We start from the raw sequence: 9509 nt of genomic DNA on the forward strand, positions 1-9509 counted from the left end.
GAGGTTTTTAGAAGGTATGGTTTTTCTGAAGATTGGTGCTCTTGGATTTGGAAAATTCTGGATTCGGCGCGTATTTCTATTCTTCTTAATGGTAGTCCGGAGGGTTATTTCAAGATTAATAGGGGTTTACGGCAGGGGGATCCTCTATCTCCTCTTATTTTTGTGTTTGATTGAGGATGTGCTTAGCCGCAACATCACTAAACTCTTTCAGAATAAGGATATGTCTTATATGGTAAAACGTAAGGGTATTGCTCCTACTCATTTATTTTTTGCTGATGATATTATGATTTTTTGCAAGGGAAATATGAAGAGTGTGAAGAATCTGGTGAAACTTTTGGAGAATTACCAACAAGCTTCTTGTCAGAGGGTTTGTAGGGAGAAGAGCAAGATCTACTTCGGTGGTGGGACTTTGAGTAGGCGCCAGACCATTGCAACTTTCTCAGGTATGGCAATTTCTAACTTTCCTGATAGATATTTGGGAGTTAAGGTGATGTCGGGGATGGTTAAGTATAGTCACATCAGCAACGTTGTTGATAAGTTGAGGGATCAACTTTCGGTTCTAAAAGGTAAGATGTTATCTTTTCAAGATAGGGTTGTGCTTGTTAAGAATGTTCTTTCGAGTTATTCTATTCATAACATGGCTGTGTACAAATGGCCGGTAAAATTCACTCTTCAATGTGAGCGTGTGATTCGTAATTTTCTGTGGTCGGGTGATTCTAATCTTTCTAGAGCTTTTGTAGTTGGTTTTGATAAGATTTGTAGTCCTTTAAAGGAAGGTGGTCTTGGGATCACTAGCCTAAGGACTATGAATAAAGCTTTGCTGATGAAATTGTGGTGGGCTATAAAATCTTCTCGAAAGAGGTGGGCGAGGTTTTTGGAAGCCAAATTCACTTGTAGGGATGGTCGTATTAAGATGGCAGGGGTGAAATCTTCTATTCTTCCTGGTCTTCGTTGGGTTCATAAGGAGATGGTGGACAACACGAAGTGTTTTATTGGTGACGGTAGGGATACTTCTTTATTCTTTGATATATGGTATGGAAATACAACCTTAGCTAGTGTTTTAAAACGCATGGATTTAGACAGATCAGCTCGTGTTTGTGATATTATTGTGCAAGGTGATTGGAAGATTCATGGAGTTCATTCGCAACTCCTTTTAAGTGCTGGTGTGGTGCAACAGGATTTATCAAAAATTCATATGGGAGTGGATAGGCGTTTTTGGATGCCTGATTTACAAGGTAAATTTTCTGTCAAGTCAGCTAGGGAATTGATTAGGAAGAAATATCCTATTTTGAAGGAGGCGGGGTTGTTATGGAAGAGGGTGGTGCATCCTTCATTGGCGGCTCAGAACTGGAAGTTTATTCGTGGTGCGTGTGCTACTCTTGATAAGGTACGTAGCAGATTTAAAATTCAACTTGCATCTAAATGTAGTGTGTGTCAGATTGAGGAGGAGTCTCTCCAACATATTCTTTGGAGCTGTAATTTTGCGCGTCAAGCTTGGGAGTGGATTGAAGGTATTTTCAAAATTAAACCTAATTATGATATCATTACTTCTTACCAAAAGGCAAAAAATCATAGTGGTATTGTTAAGGATTTGTGGTTGGTAGTGAATTTGGTTGTGCGTTCAGAATTATGGTTCACTAGGAACAAAAAAGTGTATGAAAAGAAGAACCCTTGTTGGTCTTTATTTCAAAAACGTGTTTTTAGTTTAATGCAAGATTATTCAGTTCGTATGAAGAGTTATATGCATAATTCTATGGATGACTTGAGAATTCTGGAGTTTTTAGGGTTCGGCATAGAAAGGTGAAGTTTACTGATCCCAAGGAGTGTTTTTGGTTTCCACCTAATGATAATGAATTTCTTTTGTGCACGGATGGCGCCTCAAGAGGTAATCCTGGGGTGGCGGGAGCTGGTGTTGTTGCAAGGAATGCACATTGTGAAGTGGTAGGTGCAATGTGTATTGGTTTGGGAGTTACTTCTAATTATTTGGCTGAATTGTATGGTATTATTGTGGGTATGGAGTGGGCAGTTCAGTAGGGATATGCTTGCATTGTTATTAGATCAGATTCTACAAGTGTGTTGAAGGCTTTGGAAGAAGATAACGTTCCTTGGTTTGCTAGGCAAAGATGGATGGAAGTTAAAGGTTTATATGGTTCAATTCGTTTTGAACATTCTTTTAGAGAGCTGGTGTTGTTGCAAGGAATGCACATTGTGAAGTGGTTTGTGATTATAATTTGTGATTAAAATACATTTTTGAAACTTTTTCGGTTAAAGATGAGTTTATCTAGTTTACAATTTAGTCTCAGAAATCAATTTTCGACTTATACCGAAGTTTGTAGACTTTTTTGAGTTAACGTATATAAAATTCAACATTTTTATGAACTCTTTCTTTTTTTGTTGGCTTTGTCTTTCTATTTGATTCAATATAGATGAAATTTGTTAAGATTTGGATTAGTTCTGCTTGGTCTTTCATCCTTCTTCTATTGTGAAATTTGACTTCCTTCATATATTCATGAATCAACGTACATAGAAATGCAATTTTTACTAGACGTACTTCCTTAGAACATATTTATTGTGATTACAATACATTTTTCAAACTTTTTCTGTTAAAGATAAGTTTAACTAGTTTACAATTTAGTCTCAAAAATCAACTTCCGACTTATAACGAAGAGTGTAGACTTTTTTGAGTTAACGTATAAAAAATTTAACATTTTTATGAACTCTTTATTTTTGTCTTGGCTTTGTCTTTCAAATGATTCAAATAGATGAAATTTGTTAGAATTTGGATTAGTTCTTGCTGGTCTTTCATCCTTCTTATATTGTGAAATTTGACTTCCTTCATATATTCTTGAATCAACGTACATAGAAATGCAATTTTTACTAGACGTACTGCATTAGAACATATTTATTGTGATTACAATACATTTTTCAAACTTTTTCTGTTAAAGATAAGTTTATCTAGTTTACAATATAGTCTCATAAATCAATTTCCGACTTATAACGAAGTGTGTAGATTTTTTGAGTTAACGTATATAAAATTCAACATTTTTATGAACACTTTATTTTTGTATTGGCTTTGTCTTTCAATGTGATTCAAATAGATGAATTTTGTTACAGTTTGGATTAGTTCTGGCTGGTCTTTCATCCTTCTTCTATTGTGAAATTTGGATTCCTTCATATTTTCTTGAATTAACGTACATAGAAATGCAATTTTTACCAGACGTAATTCCTTAGAACATATAATTTGTGATTCAAATACATTTTCAAACTTTTTCTATTAAAGATGAGTTTTTCTAGTTTATAATTTAGTCTCAGAAATCAATTTTCGACTTATACCGAAGTTTGTAGACTTTTTTGAGTTAACGTATATAAAATTCAACATTTTTATGAACTCTTTCTTTTTGTGTTGGCTTTGTCTTTCTATTTGATTCAAGATAGATGAAATTTGTTAGGATTTGGATTTGTTCTGCTTGGTCTTTCACCCTTCTTCTATTGTGAAATTTGACTTCCTTCATATATTCTTGAATCAACATACATAGAAATGCAATTTTTACTAGACGTACTGCCTTAGAACCTATTTATTGTGATTACAATACATTTTTCAAACTTTTTCTGTTAAAGATGAGTTTAACTAGTTTACAATTTAGTCTCAGAAATCGACTTCCGACTTATAACGAAGAGTGTAGACTTTTTTGAGTTAACAGTATAAAAAATTCAACATTTTTATGAACTCTTTATTTTTGTCTTGGCTTTGTCTTTCAATTTGATTCAAATAGATGAAATTTGTTAGAATTTGGATTAGTTCTGGCTGGTCTTTCATCCTTCTTATATTGTGAAATTTGATTTCCTTCATATTTTCTTTAATCAACGTACACAGAAATGCAATTTTTACTAGACGTAATGGCTTAGAACATATTTATTGTGATTACAATACATTTTTTAAACTTTTTCATTAAAGATGAGTTTATCTTGTTTACAATTTAGTCTCAGAAATCAACTTCCGACTTATAACAAAGAGTATAGACTTTTTTGAGTTAACATATAAAAACTTCAATATTTTTATGAACTCTTTATTTTTGTATTGGCTTTGTCTTTCAATTTGATTCAAATAGATGAATTTTGTTACAATTTGGATTAGTTCTGGCTGGTCTTTCATCCTTCTTCTATTGTGAAATTTGGCTTCCTTCATATTTTCTTGAATTAACGTACATAGAAATGCAATTTTTACTAGACGTAATTCCTTAAAACATATAATTTGTGATTAAGATACATTTTTGAAACTTTTTTCGGTTAAAGATGAGTTTATCTAGTTTACAATTTAGTCTGAGAAATCAATTTTCAACTTATACCGAAGTTTGTAGACTTTTTTGAGTTAACGTATATAAAATTCAACATTTTATGAACTCTTTCTTTTTGTGTTGGCTTTGTCTTTCTATTTGATTCAATATAGATGAAATTTGTTAGGATTTGGATTAGTTCTGCTTGGTCTTTCATCCTTCTTCTATTGTGAAATTTGACTTCCTTCATATATTCTTGAATCAACATACATAGAAATGCAATTTTTACTAGACGTACTGCCTTAGAATATATTTATTGTGATTACAATACATTTTTCAAACTTTTTCTGTTAAAGATGAGTTTAACTAGTTTACAATTTAGTCGCAAAAATCAACTTCCGACTTATAACGAAGAGTGTAGACTTTTTTGAGTTAACGTACAAAATATACAACATTTTTATGAACTCTTTATTTTTGTCTTGGCTTTGTCTTTCAAATGATTCAAATAGATGAAATTTGTTAGAATTTGGATTAGTTCTGGCTGGTCTTTCATAATTCTTATATTGTGAAATTTGACTTCCTTCATATTTTCTTGAATCAACGTACACAGAAATGCAATTTTTACTAGACGTAATGGCTTAGAACATATTTATTGTGATTACAATACATTTTTCAAACTTTTTTTATTAAAGATGAGTTTATCTTGTTTACAATTTAGTCTCAGAAATCAACTTCCGACTTATAATAAAGAGTATAGACTTTTTTGAGTTAACATATAAAAACTTCAATATTTTTATAAACTCTTTAATTTTGTATTGGCTTTGTCTTTCAATTTGATTCAAATAGATGAATTTTGTTACAATTTGGATTAGTTCTAGCTGGTCTTTCATCCTTCTTCTATTGTGAAATTTGGCTTCCTTCATATTTTCTTGAATTAACGTACATAGAAATGCAATTTTTACTAGAACATATAATTTGTGATTAAAATACATTTTTGAAACTTTTTCGGTTAAAGATGAGTTTATCTAGTTTACAATTTAGTCTCAGAAATCAATTTTCGACTTATACCGAAGTTTGTAGACTTTTTTGAGTTAACGTATATAAAATTCAACATTTTTATGAACTCTTTCTTTTTTTGTTGGCTTTGTCTTTCTATTTGATTCAATATAGATGAAATTTTTTAAGATTTGGATTAGTTCTGCTTGGTCTTTCATCCTTCTTCTATTGTGAAATTTGACTTCCTTCATATATTCATGAATCAACGTACATAGAAATGCAATTTTTACTAGACGTACTTCCTTAGAACATATTTATTGTGATTACAATATATTTTTCAAACTTTTTCTGTTAAAGATAAGTTTAACTAGTTTACAATTTAGTCTCAAAAATCAACTTCCGACTTATAACGAAGAGTGTAGACTTTTTTGAGTTAACAGTATAAAAAATTCAACATTTTTATGAACTCTTTATTTTTGTCTTGGCTTTGTCTTTCAATCTGATTCAAATAGATGAAATTTGTTAGAATTTGGATTAGTTCTGGCTGGTCTTTCATCCTTCTTATATTGTGAAATTTGACTTCCTTCATATTTTCTTGAATCAACGTACACAGAAATGCAATTTTTACTAGACGTAATGGCTTAGAACATATTTATTGTGATTACAATACATTTTTCAAACTTTTTCTGTTAAAGATGAGTTTATCTTGTTTACAATTTAGTCTCAGAAATCAACTTCCGACTTATAACAAAGAGTGTAGACTTTTTTGAGTTAACATATAAAAACTTCAACATTTTTATGAACTCTTTATTTTTGTATTGGCTTTGTCTTTCAATTTGATTCAAATAGGTGAATTTTGTTACAATTTGGATTTTTTCTGGCTGGTCTTTCATCCTTATTCTATTGTTAAATTTGGCTTCCTTCATATTTTCTTGAATTAACGTACATAGAAATGCAATTTTTACCAGACGTAATTCCTTAAAACATATAATTTGTGATTAAAATACATTTTTCAATCTTTTTCTGTTAAAAATGAGTTTATCTATTTTATAATTTAGTCTCAGAAATCAATTTTCGACTTATACCGAAGTTTGTAGATTTTTTGAGTTAACGTATATAAAATTCAACATTTTTATGAACTCTTTATTTTTGTATTGGCTTTGTCTTTCTATTTGATTCAAATAGATGAATTTTGTTACAATTTGGATTAGTTCTGGCTGGTCTTTCATCCTTCTCCTATTGTGAAATTTGACTTCCTTCATATATTTTTGAATCAACGTACATAGAAATGCAATTTTTACTAGACGTACTGCCTTAGAACCTATTTATTGTGATTACAATACAATTTTCAACGTTTTCTGTTAAAGATGAGTTTAACTAGTTTACAATTTAGTCTCAGAAATCGACTTCCGACTTATAACGAAGAGTGTAGACTTTTTTGAGTTAACAGTATAAAAAATTCAACATTTTTATGAACTCTTTATTTTTGTCTTGGCTTTGTCTTTCAATTTGATTCAAATAGATGAAATTTGTTAGAATTTGGATTAGTTCTGGCTGTTCTTTCATCCTTCTTATATTGTGAAATTTGACTTCCTTCATATTTTCTTGAATCAACGTACACAGAAATGCAATTTTTACTAGACGTAATGGCTTAGAACATATTTATTGTGATTACAATACATTTTTCAAAAATTTTCTGTTAAAGATGAGTTTATCTTGTTTACAATTTAGTCACAGAAATCATCTTCCGACTTATAACAAAGAGTGTAGACTTTTTTGAGTTAACGTATAAAAAATTCAACATTTTTATGAACTCTTTATTTTTGTATTGGCTTTGTCTTTCAATTTGATTCAAATAGATGAATTTTGTTACAATTTGGATTAGTTCTGGCTGGTCTTTCATCCTTCTTATATTGTGAAATTTGGCTTCCTTCATATTTTCTTGAATTAACGTACATAGAAATGCAATTTTTACTAGACGTACTGCCTTAGAACATATTTATTGTGATTACAATACATTTTTCAAACTTTTTCTGTTAAAGATGAGTTTAAATAGTTTACAATTTAGTCTCAGAAATCGACTTCCGACTTATAACAAAGTTTGTAGACTTTTTTGAGTTAACGTATATAAAATTCAACATTTTTATGAACTCTTTCTTTTTGTGTTGGCTTTGTCTTTCTATTTGATTCAAGATAGATGAAATTTGTTAGGATTTGGATAAGTTCTGGCTGGTCTTTCATCCTTCTTATATTGTGAAATTTTGCTTCCTTCATATTTTCTTGAATCAACATACATAGAAATGCAATTTTTACTAAACGTAATGGCTTAGAACATATTTATTGTGATTACAATACATTTTTTCAAAATTTTTCTGTTAAAGATGAGTTTATCTTGTTTACATAGTCTTAGAAATCAACTTCCGACTTATAACAAAGAGTGTAGACTTTTTTGAGTTAACGTATCAAAAATTCAACATTTTTATGAACTCTTTTTTTTTTGTGTTGGCTTTGTCTTTCTATTTGATTCAAGATAGATGAAATTTGTTAGAATTTGGATTAGTTCTGGATGGTCTTTCATCCTTCTTATATTATGAAATTTGACTTCCTTCATATTTTCTTGAATCAACGTACACAGAAATGCAATTTTTACTAGACGTAATGGCTTAGAACATATTTATTGTGATTACAATACATTTTTCAAACTTTTTCTGTAAAAGATGAGTTTAACTAGTTTACAATTTAGTTTCAGAAATCGACTTCCGACTTATAACGAAGAGTGTAGACTTTTTTGAGTTAACAGTATAAAAAAATCAACATTTTTATGAACTCTTTATTTTTGTCTTGGCTTTGTCTTTCAATTTGATTCAAATAGATGAAATTTGTTAGAATTTGGATTAGTTCTGGCTGGTCTTTCATCCTTCTTATATTGTGAAATTTGACTTCCTTCATATTTTCTTGAATCAACGTACACAGAAATGCAATTTTTACTAGACGTACTGCCTTAGAACATATTTATTGTGATTACAATACATTTTTCAAACTTTTTATGTTAAAGATGAGTTTAAATAGTTTACAATTTAGTCTCAGAAATCGACTTCCGACTTATAACGAAGAGTGTAGACTTTTTTGAGTTAACAGTATAAAAAAATCAACATTTTTACGAACTCTTTATTATTGTCTTGGCTTTGTCTTTCAATTTGATTCAAATAGATGAAATTTGTTAGAATTTGGATTAGTTCTGGCTGGTCTTTCATCCTTCTTATATTGTGAAATTTGACTTCCTTCATATTTTCTTGAATCAACGTACACAGAAATGCAATTTTTACTAGACGTAATGGCTTAGAACATATTTATTGTGATTACAATACATTTTTCAAACTTTTTCTGTTAAAGATGAGTTTATCTTGTTTACAATTTAGTCTCAGAAATCAACTTCCGACTTATAACAAAGAGTGTAGACTTTTTTGAGTTAACATATAAAAACTTCAACATTTTTATGAACTCTTTATTTTTGTATTGGCTTTGTCTTTCAATTTGATTCAAATAGGTGAATTTTGTTACAATTTGGATTTTTTCTGGCTGGTCTTTCATCCTTATTCTATTGTTAAATTTGGCTTCCTTCATATTTTCTTGAATTAACGTACATAGAAATGCAATTTTTACCAGACGTAATTCCTTAGAACATATAATTTGTGATTAAAATACATTTTTCAATCTTTTTCTGTTAAAAATGAGTTTATCTATTTTATAATTTAGTCTCAGAAATCAATTTTCGACTTATACCGAAGTTTGTAGATTTTTTGAGTTAACGTATATAAAATTCAACATTTTTATGAACTCTTTATTTTTGTATTGGCTTTGTCTTTCTATTTGATTCAAATAGATGAATTTTGTTACAATTTGGATTAGTTCTGGCTGGTCTTTCATCCTTCTCCTATTGTGAAATTTGACTTCCTTCATATATTTTTGAATCAACGTACATAGAAATGCAATTTTTACTAGACGTACTGCCTTAGAACCTATTTATTGTGATTACAATACAATTTTCAACGTTTTCTGTTAAAGATGAGTTTAACTAGTTTACAATTTAGTCTCAGAAATCGACTTCCGACTTATAACGAAGAGTGTAGACTTTTTTGAGTTAACAGTATAAAAAATTCAACATTTTTATGAACTCTTTATTTTTGTCTTGGCTTTGTCTTTCAATTTGATTCAAATAGATGAAATTTGTTAGAATTT

Source organism: Papaver somniferum, unplaced genomic scaffold (assembly GCF_003573695.1).
Source record: "Papaver somniferum cultivar HN1 unplaced genomic scaffold, ASM357369v1 unplaced-scaffold_63, whole genome shotgun sequence".
Taxonomy (NCBI): domain Eukaryota; kingdom Viridiplantae; phylum Streptophyta; class Magnoliopsida; order Ranunculales; family Papaveraceae; genus Papaver; species Papaver somniferum.